The sequence below is a fragment of the Podarcis gaigeae genome (genome assembly GCF_964106915.1).
Source record: "Podarcis gaigeae genome assembly, chromosome: 1".
Taxonomy (NCBI): Eukaryota; Metazoa; Chordata; class Lepidosauria; order Squamata; family Lacertidae; genus Podarcis; species Podarcis gaigeae.
Window position 1 is genome coordinate 78,136,620 of NC_139678.1, and position 13,155 is coordinate 78,149,774.

The 13,155-nt window shown below is 42.3% G+C and overlaps 2 protein-coding genes across 3 annotated transcripts in view; one reads left to right on the top strand and one right to left on the bottom strand.

Annotated features, from left to right (window-relative positions):
• LOC310852626 (uncharacterized protein) overlaps positions 1–12,933 on the bottom strand; it is a 90,625-nt gene extending 77,692 nt beyond the window's left edge. The window contains exon 1 of one of the 2 annotated variants that reach the window (XM_083756207.1): positions 12,813–12,933. The gene's annotated coding sequence lies outside the window, so the exon portion shown is untranslated. Of the gene's footprint in view, positions 1–12,366; positions 12,635–12,812 lie in introns of those variants that run through there. The other variant, XM_083756206.1, reaches the window with a different exon arrangement.
• The window catches only part of RNH1 (ribonuclease/angiogenin inhibitor 1), a 151,610-nt gene that overhangs the window by 112,381 nt on the left and 26,074 nt on the right, over positions 1–13,155 (top strand). The gene's annotated exons all lie outside the window — the stretch shown is intronic.

Here is a 13,155-nt window from a genome sequence, read left to right on the forward strand (position 1 = left end):
ATATACACACAGTGAACATGAAAATAATAGGATGACAAATCCACTTCAGTGGCAAATTGTTTCTTTTTCTGCAGAAATCCAATTTGCTTTAGTGTCAGTGAAATGAGTATCTCTTTGTTGATGTTACGCTTAATGGTGGAAACATTCCACACTTTGGAAATGGGTGCATTAAAACAGTATGTTGTCTAATGCACCAAGATTAAAACAATACTAACTATGCAGCTGAGTGCAAGTTTCTCCTGCGTCCCAAAAAGACCAGATTTCCAATTATGTTGAAGAAAAAGTAGTGAAAGTGACCACCAAGGGAAATAAAATGTTCCTAATATTTCCTCTGCCTCCCATATAATTCACCCAAGAGCTTTAATGATGTTAACATTAACAAATGGCACAAACAGAAAAGGTATTGCTAAAACTGAAACTACACCTGGAGAACCAGCTGCAATACTTGAAGATTCTCCATGCATCACTAGTAAATCTGAAAACAAGGCTCATACATAAAACTGTAGTTTGATGGTGTCCCCTTCCTAACACATCCACATATATTGCAGGAATTTTCCTTTAATGGACAGCTTGGGGGGGGGGATTAAATAGCAACCCCAAATGGCACAGTGTGTTCTTCTAAGAGCACAAAATAGCACCACTCTACAGTTTAATATCAGGGGTGATACTGAGAATATGTTCTTAGGCAGCATCTGATCTAAGTGCCTGGCATCCATTGGCACAATTCAAACTATTTCAGGATATGGCACTAACACAGTTGTCTCCATCCCCCAACACTCCTTCCACCTGAGAAACTGTGATTGTAGACAGATTGTAGATTGTGATTTCTCCCTCTACCCCCAATGTCAGCCACTACACTGTAGGAGTTTGATTATTAGAAATGTGTTGCTTCCCCACCCCCCAATACACAGAAGTCCAATACACAGGCCTTGCACTAATAGGACAACTTTGTTGAATATAACACAGTGTTGTCATCTAACTTCAGATGAAGCAGTGCCTCTGCTGCAGTGGAATAGGCCCTCATAATGGGAACTAGGAAGTGAATTAAACTAAATGAAATGGGATGTATCACAGATGCAGGTTGAAAAGACATCATTTCCTTGCCATCATCAAAAGCACAATCCAAGCATCACAGGTGATGTAGTTATAAAACATCACAGGTGAATCCTGCTGAGATGGTTCAGGCTAGAAAGAAAGGTTCTGAAAATCATGAAGTTATTTGGGTGGGTTTTTAATAACAGATTTGCATTAACTGTTTAATAACTGCAGTACATTCTAGCTCTCTATGCCACATAAACGCTTTCTCCCCTATACCACTTTCTAACAATATTCCCTTCAGTAGAAGGGAACTTACTTTCTACTAATTCACTGTATAGCTGACCCTCCCCCAAAACATCAGCTAACTTTTAAACTTAACTTTAATTTCAATTAAAATCCTCTAGATTTTAACATGTGCTCCTGTAATCTTCCATTCTCTTTATACCTAACAGTTATTCAACTAGGGAGAGATTAATATTAACACATAATGTAGCAGAAACTTGTCACCTGGAGAAAGTATCACATGTTATTTATGCAGAGAGAATTCTGTTTTATATATTCTATAGGACTCTTAAACAAATCTCATGACATTATCATTGAAGGAAGTCTGCTCAATACGTTTTTTTGCAATGGTATTAAATATTATTGTCAAATACCTCTATAAGACACACAACTTTTTAAAAGGTGCTAAAAGTACATATCTCTAGTCCCAAATGAAATTGAGGCAGTACATGTGCTCTTTTAGATAACAGAGGACAATGATACAACAGCAAATATGTTACTTTTCAAAATGAGAACTTGGAATTCCAACCCCATGAATCTGATACCATAATCCTGACAGAGGCAGATTTAGGGGAGAGCAGCTGGTTCAGTTGCACTGAGCACGGAGCCTCAGGGGCACCACAACTATGATGTAGAATGGAAGGTGCAGGGGGCCGAATGTTGGTGTTGCACAGGGTACTGCTGAAATTTGAGACCCCAAGGTTCGCCACTGACCTGATCTCTCTTACTCTAACATTACATTTGTTCTCAGATTATTTGCAATTCTTATATATACGTGCACCTTTATTGGCAATCACCCAAACAAATCTCTGTGCATACCACTTCAAGATACCATTCACAAAGATGCTCTTAGAACTGAAGCTACTTCTTCCCTTTATCTCCATTGGTGATAACTGGAGAAAAGCACTGTTCAAATGGATATATACACTTTTCTCTTTCTTCATTTGTATTCACTCTTCTGTGTGTGAGCAGTACAGAGATGAAATAATTATGCCTGGATAATTTCTGCATGAGTACTTAATGTGCTTTGCCAATATTTTCAGTGAAAGTAGCCTAGGAATTACTCTGTGGCATGATTAAGTACCTCATATATGCACGTTTATAAGACCCAAGTAATATGAAGGCCTAAGTACTGCATTGTGTAATTTATGTTATCATGGTTGTAGTTTTGACTGTTCTTTAGCACCAAGAGAATAAATCTCACAACCTTTCTCCCTACTGCAGCAGATGAGGAATCACTTAAAAACAGTGGAAAAGGCAACAATGATTGCCACTGCCAGATATACAGTGCTTCCCAGATTTCAACAGAATGTAATTTAAAAGTAACTCTGAAATATGCTACTGATCACCTTCTCAGGCAGGAATGGTCTTAATACACAGGGGTGGCTAATTCATGACCCTCCAGATGTTGTTGAACTCCAGCTCTCATCAGTGACAGGTAACATGGCCAATAGTCAGGGATGGTTGAAGTTGTAGCCTGTCATCATTTGGAGAGTGATAGGTTTCCCATCACTGCATATACTCTGTGTGGCTCTTAGAACCACAGAGGTCTGGCACCTAGGGTATTTGACTTGGGGGCATTGGCGGGGAGAGACACCAATCCTTGCTCAGCAGCAAAGCTCATTGAATGACTTTGTAGAAATAGCTCCCTAACCCTACCTGCAGATTTGTCAGGAGGATTTATTTAAAAGCATACTATGCATGCTTGGAAGAGGAAGGGGGTCAAAATTAATAAACAGAAGTAAAAACCAACATCATGAGGCATGCCTAAGCCAGATTCAGTTCTTGCCAAATGATACTTTTATTCTGAAGGGAGAGATCAGATAAATCAGCCAGCTTTCAAGCATAGCACTGATCAGTTCTGTTAACATTTGAACTATATCTGACATTACTTCTTACTCTTGCATTTACTATGTGCATTATGTACAGAGGACCATTTCAATAAAAAGTGTATAAATATTGAAAACAGTGTGGGATCATTTATCAGAATTCAGGCAACTCCTCTCTCATGCACATGTGACTTGTGCATGCTGTTTTTGGCACCAACAGGGGGGAGGGTGGGGACAGAATGGGGAAATCCCCACTTGCATGCGCCCCAGTGATGTGTGCAGTGGCTGGGAAAGGAACCCCTGCATAACTGGCAATTCCCATGTATAGCAAACCGATTTCAGAAGTCAGGCTTTCATAACAAAATAAAGTAAATGCAATGTTTTCTTTTAATGGAAGTGCAACACATAAGAAGAAGAAGAGTTTGGATTTGATATCCTGCTTTATCACTACCCGAAGGAGTCTCAAAGCGGCTAACATTCTCCTTTCCCTTCCTCCCCCACAACAAACACTCTGTGAGGTGAGTGGGGCTGAGAGACTTCAGAGAAGTGTGACTAGCCCAAGGTCACCCAGCAGCTGCATGTGGAGGAGCGGAGACGCGAACCCGGTTCCCCAGATTATGAATCTACCGCTCCTAACCACAACACCACACAATTTTGCCCTATGCAACCAGCCATAAGAAGACAACAGTTGAAGCCACTGGCCCTCAGAAGTGAAGAGCTCCATGCTAATAAAAAGCAAGCAGAAAAGATTTGGCTCCAGCCACCCTCTGGATGAGTCTCTATTAAGAATTAATTTGGTTGAACACACAAATGTACCCGTAACTTAGAGAGCATCAAAAACACAGCTTTAGTTGTAGAAAATTCAGTTGGCAAGCTTGACCTCAATCCTGAATCTCTAAATTCTGTGAGAATGAAGAGTGCCCTGTCACAAGATTTTGTAGTTTAATCCTTTTGCACTGTCAAGTCAGTGGGTGACCTTTCATTCAGCAAAGAGACTCTACAGAAAGGAGTTAAGAAGAGTCAGATATCATATAAAAAATAAGAAATGAGGAACTAGCTAAATTTAGATAAGCTAAAACATCTCCAGAGCTGTAGTTCATGTAGCTGTAGCAGTTCCTGCAACTATTTTTATCAGATATGTAGCCAAATATTTCCACTTCCTATAGCCCTCTCTAGTATGAAGCATGCAACATGTGATTTAGGTGCAACTAATAACTTGTGTTACATAAACCACCTCCAATATTTAAGCCTTACACTCAAGAGCCTAACATTCGCAGACAAACTAGCTCAAAAACTATTCATCCTGAAGCACTTACGCACTGCAAGCATGTAGGACTGAATGAACAGAAAACGAAATGTTATTCACTGTTGTCTGCACTCCACATATACCATAGTAGTTTGGCAAGTCATAGTTTATGACCTCCCAAGTCTATATTGAGAATTTACACAGCAAGCTTAGATAGCCAAAAGGACAGTGTTACTAGATTCTAGTCACTAAACCCCCCCAAAATAATGAATGTGGAAAGATGAAAGCAGGCAGGCAACATTTATATTGAAGTCTTGAAAACCAATGCAGCAGTTTTAATTCCTCCAAAACATCTGGTTTCAAAGGGAAAATATAAGACATTTAATTACATGCCTTCAGAAAAGTTAAGAAATTGCATGCACTGTTGATCATGTTACTATTCAACATAAGTAAAACTAAACTAAACCTCCTACATAAACACATTCACCAGCTGCCATCTCAAACTTCTTAGAGCCTGGCCTTTGGGAGCAACTAAGAGACAGGCGTTATGTAGTTGTGAGCAAGCCACTGAGAAGTCCTGTCTCCGCAACCAGCAGAGATGAAATAATCAAAGAGGACATTCTTGGTTGATCTGAGAGAGAACAACAGGAGATAACAGTTGTTCCCTAAAGAAGGAAGAGGTTAAGCCATCCAGGCACAATTTTGTAGCCATCTGTTACTTCCCTAGTTTCAGTAAAGTCAAAATCAAAAATGCTATCAGAATGTATACTGATATTCATATTGGGGGTTTTGTTTTTGTTTTATGATGTATTTTGTATTCTCATTCTGTATTTTTTTTTGTTCTGTGATTTTCAGATATATGAATTTAATAATAAAAATAAAAAGTGTACAAACAAGAAGGAATTTGTATAATTTCAGATCAATGGAGGCAGATTCAGAAGTTCACAGATCCACACGACTGAAAAAGAAAGTCCTGTGCATAGCTGATGATGTTGCTATCCATTACACAGTACAACCTCAATCTTCACCATCCTCTCCCACCAAAGCCTGTGTCTTAGAGGGCTGGAAGTGGCTTGAGTTCATGCACCAAGTCCCAGTCCACTCAATTACAGAATTATATAGTATTTTTTCACCATATTAGCTACAGAATTCACCCAGCGGAGTGGGAGCAGCATCTATCTTGCACAACGAAAGAGTCAGAATTCCCCCCCTCCCCCATGATCTGTGAACAGCATGTTGGCTTTATCCCTGAAGCTCTATGAACATGACATTTGTTTAACAAGCTCCAGAGCTATGATCTTAACAAGTTTCTAGTCTGATGTACTTTAGAACTGGAAATGTTCAAGAATTCCCACATGTCAAGCTCTAAATTGAAATACCAAACTACAGCAGTAGTTAGACCCAGTGAGAGAGCTTCAGCAGTTGGAAAGCAGGGCACATTTCCCATTAGTTCAGTAGCTGACTGAAATTTATGTGTAGAGTTGGCTTTGTCCCTTTTGTCTCCTGATTTTCTAAGGAATAGAATAATAATTTTTAATATATAAAGAGAGGAAAACTGGGTGGTGGGGAAGAGAGAGAGACCAGTTTTCCTTTTTGAACAACAGGGCAGAAACAACCTGGAGGGGAGCTAGACTGAGCAGTACGTTATACAGGAGTATATTTGGCAGTAGCTAGACCTGCATTAAATGATGGTGTTAATATCAAGGAAAACTGGCTCGAAAAATAAGGCTGGGTTCTGTCCATCCAGAACCACAATCAAGACTATATTCCTTTGTTTTGTCTGAAGAAATTTTGTATAGACGATAACTCCATCTGGGATTTATATATCCTTTGGGCCTCTTGCAATGGATACCACATGCTTCAAGGACAATTTCCCTGGATTAAAGCCAAGTAACTTCCAATACAGGGAAACTCTGTACTGCACTAAAAGGAACGAGTGCTTAATCTGCTCAACAGTGGAGGGTCCTGCTGGTTCATGTGTACACCCTTGTCAAGATTTGCTTTGAGTGAAAGCTATTAATGGTTTGCAAAAGGGCTAGAATAAAATTCTAAATCAAATTATTCTGACAAAGAGAAGAATGCTCCACTTTTATTTCCAGGACTAAGACAATGCTTTTAAATTTTTACATTTCCTAACTCCTCTGGAATAGTCAAACTGCCACAAAAGACTAGCAATTACAAACGTGCAGAGGGAAGATGTATAGTTGTGCTGTGTGTTACTCTAACTCCCATTTATTATGGAAAAAATATAGCTAATTGCTCTATGTATTTATGCAATTCAAGACTTCATAGTATTGTGGATTCATAAGGACATTCACAATAAATCCAAGTCAGGCATTCTCTCAATGCTTATTTTCTTAAAGCCATTTCCCTTAAATATCTGCTAGTCATGTAAAATACACTCATGTATTTAATTTCTTTAATTCTTAAACTCCGAAAAACCCTCCTTTTCATTACTAAAAATAATTGTCAACTGAACTGTGGATTCATAATTCAATAAATTCAATGCTAGTATTTTTTTCAAAGCTAACACTTATACCCAAACTCAGGTTTCACAAATTCCTTCACAGTTATCCTCTATTAACACCAGACCACAAGCAGGCAGATAATTTCAGTTTGAGTCCAAGTATTAACTTCATCCTGGAAATAAGTCTTGTATCATTCAGAATACAGTGCCATTAATAGAATTAGCAGACACTTTAAAAAAACACACACAAAAACTGTTGTACAGATTTAGCACTTCAGGCTGATATTTGCTGGAATCGTGTCAACTATGCTCATATCCTTATTACTCATTTTTGTGGATAGTTTTAAATATGTTATAAAACCAGGGCAGAAAGAAAGGAAACAAAACAGACATGCTGCCCAAATCCATTAGTACACTTTTAGGAATAAGTAAACTTTAGGAATGGGACGCAGGTGGCGCTGTGGGGTAAAGCCTCAGCGCCTAGGACTTGCCGATCGAAAGGTCGGCGGTTCGAATCCCTGCGGCGTGGTGCGCTCCCGCTGCTCGGTCCCAGCGCCTGCCAACCTAGCAGTTCGAAAGCACCTCCAGGTGCAAGTAGATAAATAGGGACCGCTTACCAGCGGGAAGGTAAACGGCGTTTCCGTGTGCGGCTCTGGCTCGCCAGATGCAGCTTTGTCACGCTGGCCACGTGACCCGGAAGTGTCTCTGGACAGTGCTGGCCCCTGGCCTCTTGAGTGAGATGGGCGCACAACCCCAGAGTCTGTCAAGACTGGCCCGTACGGGCAGGGGTACCTTTACCTTTACCTTTAAACTTTAGGAATATGTTCTTTACTGAACTAAAACAAAATTTCAAGCAGTGCTGGGCTTGGAACAGTGGGATGTGTTGTGCTCATCCCCAGTGATGCCAGAGTCACCGTCTAACACATGCTTGTAACACTAGTAATACAGATTTATGTGGAGCAGTGCTGATAGTTCTTTTAATAACTTTGTTTCTGGTTTCAACTGCCTCCCAAGATACTGATTTATATATATATTATAGGGTGAAATCCATTTATTGCAATACATGGTACAGTATTCATCTAAATAGCTGTGTAAGCACAAGGAATAGCACCAGGATTTCCTCACTTTCCTCCCCCTGCACATGCCCCAAACAATCCCCAAATCTGCTCTGGAGAGTTAGAAAACGCCCAGAACAGATTTTGTAGGGTGAGGGGAAAGAGATGGAGAGATCATCCTGTCACATAAGGAGAAATTATTGCGCTGGCCTAACGTTCTCGATAGTACTTTGGATAGAACCCAATGGGTCTAACTCTGAGTAGGTCTAAGTTGAATATATCACCCACCCATGATTATTATTACTATTGCCAGGGATCATCACACAACAGGAAAAAATACAATTGTACCCCATACAATTAGAGGGCAAGGAGGCTTCCACATCTCTGAAATTTTCTCATCTAAGGAAGCCTCTATCAGTGAGCAGCAAGAACCAAGCAAAGACAATTCTAGGGAGTTGCAATGTCATATATTTGTCAGAAACACAAGGCCACAAATGGTCCACCATTGCAAGAGCTCTGCTGTTCTCATTATGCACAGCCAGAGCCGGCATCAGCATTAGACACACTGAGGCAATTGCCTCAGGCGGCAGGATCCCAATGGAGTCCAGGGGTGGCAGTTCCCGCAGCTGTGCCTCCCTGCCACTGAGCTCACACACTGCCATCACCAGAGAAGGGAGGAGAAGCAGTGGCAAGCTCTTGCTGTTGCTCCAGCAACAGGAGAGGGTGGGAGGCACCCATGGCTGCACTGAAGTTCCACAGGCACCTCCATCCCCCCCGCCCCGCCACCAGCAAAGCAAGGAGAGGCAACAGCAGCACCCTGGCTTCAGTGGGGAAGCGGCAGCAACTTTCTGTTTCACCTCACGTGGCAAAAATGGGACAGTCATCTCCTGTGCACAGTGCACCAAGAGCATTTGGAAGCAGCATGAGAGTATTCTTGGCTGGCACAGCTTTCCTTTTCGAGATTAAAAACCCCCACTGAGTGCACCTTTACCAAGGTTCCCAAGAATCTCGGATATGACACTCCTCATGCATGTAAATTGTTACAGCATCCACACGTTACTGTCACCCAAATGTCAACCTGTATCCCCCCACAGTTTAATCCAATTTATCCTTTCAATGGGAAATCTGATGTTTGGGTGGCGAGGGGGGAGCTGCTAACAACCTGGCCTGTTTGTAGAATTAAGCCTTCATTTGGAAGGATCCTAAAAAGATAACCATGACCTATAAAATGAACACAAAACTCGCACGAAAATTGAAGACAATGCCTTTTAAAAAAACTTCTAGTAATGAGATAACAAACTTTCACCAGCTTTTGCTGATCCAGCAAGATACCTCACCACAACCATTTTGAATGCCTCATTCTTTGGGACCACTTTTCTTAACTAAGCCACTAATGATTAGGAGCCTCATTCATTCATTTTTGAACAACAGAGACTGGCAATAGGGTAGCAGTCTTTTATTGTTACTCCTACCTGTGAAAGAAGTCCAGAGAGTGGACTCTGTGCAGAATAATCCATGTTTTAACTCATGTATGTGCACATGCTGTGATGTAAAAGGCAATTTCTACAAACAAGCAGCTTGTCTCCAACAGTAAAACTAATCGAGACAGTGGTCTACCAGGAATGTTATGACATCAAAATGATTATTGCTTTCCTCCAATTACATTTCCTTCTACAGAAAGCAGCATTTTTATATAAATCAAGCATATAACAGAGGCTATAAAGCTGCATCACATAATGCAAAAGGACGCTGCAAGTCCAAAGGCAGAGGAGTCGCCATATATGTACAGAGGCAACAGCATGATAAGAGTAAGCTAATCCCTTCAAAGTCCCCTGCCACATTTACAGTTCATCATTTACAGTAATTCATGTAACTGGTTTTGACTTCAGAACTCCTAGTGACAGAAAACACACATATTATGCAGTAATTACCTAATGCCTCTTAATCCAATATTGTTCAAGCAAAATGGATCCAAAGTGCTCATGGCTACTTAGAGTTCAAAGAGTTCCTTCATTAAACATAAAGCTATTTTAGGTGATTTGAAAACATCAGAGAAACATTACCCAGGTACGGTATAGTTATCACCATGCACAATAAAAGTAAGAAGATGTAGGAAATGCTCTGATGCATCAGAAGAAAAACATATGCACATAAATCGATAAGGTTTTCCACATGAACAAGGGAGGGAAGATAAAAGGGAACAAGAAGATTGCTAGGATGTTAATGGAATGAAGCCTGCACAATTTTTCAAAACCAATTGCCAAGAATACTTTTGCACAGCAGGGATGACTTCTTAAGAAGTTGGAGAAATGATTAAATGCAGAATCCATTATCAAAACGCAAGGTAAGAAAACACAAAGCAGAACACTCAGCAACATGTAGACTTTTGGCTAATGAGAATTGCTACAAATGCCAACCAAAATCCAGTTGCTTGGGGTAAATAAGTGCACAGGCCCAAAGCAATGTTGTTATGAAAGGAAATATGTTTGATGACCTCATAATCAAAGAGATGTGTCTGAATGCAAACAGCTAGATGTATGCATGTGGACTGCTTCACACACTCAAAACTTTTAAGTCCCCCATAAGTAAGTCTCAAAATGTGCGAAATCAATGCATGATATTCACACTTAACTTGTCTCACAGATCCGGACAACTAAAATTCACGGGATTATTATTCACTGGATTTGGTACCTATCATATTACTGTGTATTGTACTCCATGTTTTTAAGGATTTCATTAATAAATAACCCTTGGTTCATGAGCTCAAATATTCCATATCATTACCTCCAGTGCTTATTCCATTATTAAAGTAATAATGTATCAAAAAGACCTCAGTCACAATAAAGTACGTGAGATGTCCTCAACTCAAATCTTCTCTTAAGTGTCCTCAGTGTGTTTTCCCTCCAATTTACAAGCTTTGCCCACCCTGGTTTATACAATTCTTAACTATTTGACACCATACTGCAACAGTGCCCTATAATAAAATGGTTTGCAGTGGATGAGTACCATTATTTGTTTTTCTATGCAACTATTCCAACCACAGAAAAAAGAACTGTATAATGTAGGTTCCATTACTTAGCAATGTCTCAACTAAAGCCAGAGCCTACTATTAGTCAAAGGAAGAAATGAAAGCCCCACTAAGGCATCAAAATAGACAATGAGCCATTTTAAAGTTTCCACTGCTTGAATGTATGTATTCATACTGACTTGGACTTTTCTGGCACAGAGACAAACACCTGGACCAAGCCCTCTCACATAGCAGGAGGGTTTGATTACCCACTGCAGTTTGCTGGTCTTTGCAAAAAGGTAACAAATAACAATTCACCTATGGCTGTAGAAATGTGCTTTACATGGAACCCTGCACATTTGAGGGGAACGGTCACTACATATTATTTTCTGGGTGTTCAGAGAAGAGAATGCAGTCTCTTTTTTATGCTCTGAAAACCCCATTCATGCCTTCCCTCCAAGGGAAAATTAGCAGATTATACTTCTGCTTTCTTATCTACCCCTGACAAATCATTCCTGTAATAAGAGTTTAATAAACTCAGTACAACCCCTTCTAGATGTGCCAACTACAGCACAGAAAAGGTCACAACTCGACGGGGAAAACTAGAGGTCCTTCTAGCTGTCTCCTCCTCGCTCATGCTGCATGTAGTCACAAGCATCTACTTAAGAAAAGAGCAGTTCGTCCCTGAACATCATCTGCCTTTCGTCCATTCATAGCCTCCCGGGACAATAATACAATGAACTTATATTCCTTCCACTTTACCCCCAATCCCGGCTTCTTTCCACTCTCCACAGCCCAAGCCAGATGAGACCTACCCACAATTCCCACAAAAGCTCTCCAAGCCCCGGGACTGCGCTCCACATGCACAATAGCACAACACACCCAAGTCCGCCAACATCCAGATAACACAAATTCCATCCTCCCACTATGGAAGCGCACACCCTCCTAGCCTCGCGTGCACCCGACTCCCCACCCCCACCCAACAACAACAACACACACACACACACACATGTAAACACGCGCTCTGGTCGCCGGGCACAACTAAAACACGAGACCCGTTCACTATTATATGACATCCACCCTATAGCACACACAGGCGCAGGGAAGGGAGCAGCCGGCCCCGCACAGTCCTCCCCTCGCCTGTCAACCAAGACCACCCCCCTCCCGCTTCCATACAAACGATAATGCATTTATCCCGCTAAGTCCTTTCTCCCCTCGACAGACCCCGCGCGCACGCCTCCTGCCCTCATCCCCGCACAGCCCGCCCTTCGTAGCGGCGAACACACACAGCACACACACCCGTCGCCTTCCCTCGGAGCCCGCGGGACGGCGGCTCCCGCGCCCCTCTCTGCGAGGGACGGCAGCGGCAGGAGGACCCAGCGACATCTCCCTCGCTCGCCCCCGAACGAGAGAGCGAGCGGCGCCGGCTCCCCTCTTCTTACCTCAGAGCGGTGGGGCGGTGGGCGCGCGCCGAACCGGCTGCTGGAATCCGTTCCTCCTCCTTCGCCACGCTCCTCATCCTCCTCTGGCAGAGGATGCTGCTGCTGCTGCTGCCGCCGCCGCTGTGTGTTGTGTGTGTGTGTGTGTGTGTGTGTGTGTGTGTGTGTGCGCGCGCGCGCGCCAAGAGGAGCGGCAGCACTAACAGTCCCCGCCTCGCACAATGCGAAGCAGCTGCTCCACACACGCGCACGCGCCCCCGTTTCTCTGTCTAACTGAAGGAACTCGCCGCCGGGGCCTAGAACCTGCGCGTGCGAGCTAAAGGAAAACGTTACGCATGCGCGCTGTGAGGTTTCATGGGAAATGTAGTCCTTTCCCTCACAGACCGTTCCTTCTTATTCCGCCCCCGCCCGCCCCGCGTGGCTTCTCCCCACTGGGTGACAGAACTTACCTATCTCTGCTTTTCGTTTGTTTTAACTAGGCTTAAGTTTGGCGAGGAAGTTCGTTTCCCGCAAGAACAAGTCGGATAAAACGTTATATCTAGCGCACTCACAGTTGAGTAATAATCTATAATGGCGGAAAGGAAAGCTTGCAGCGCGAGGGGGAATTAGCTCAAATGGTAGAGCGCTCGCTTAGCATGCGAGAGGTAGCGGGATCGATGCCCGCATTCTCCAGTTACACTTTTGCCTGCTTCGTCCTCTAGTACTCAATTATTGTTGCAGCCCCTCTAACAATCCTATATCAATGGTCAAGCCTACAGTTGTAGGAAATAGCCTTCTATTGAGAGATTGAGG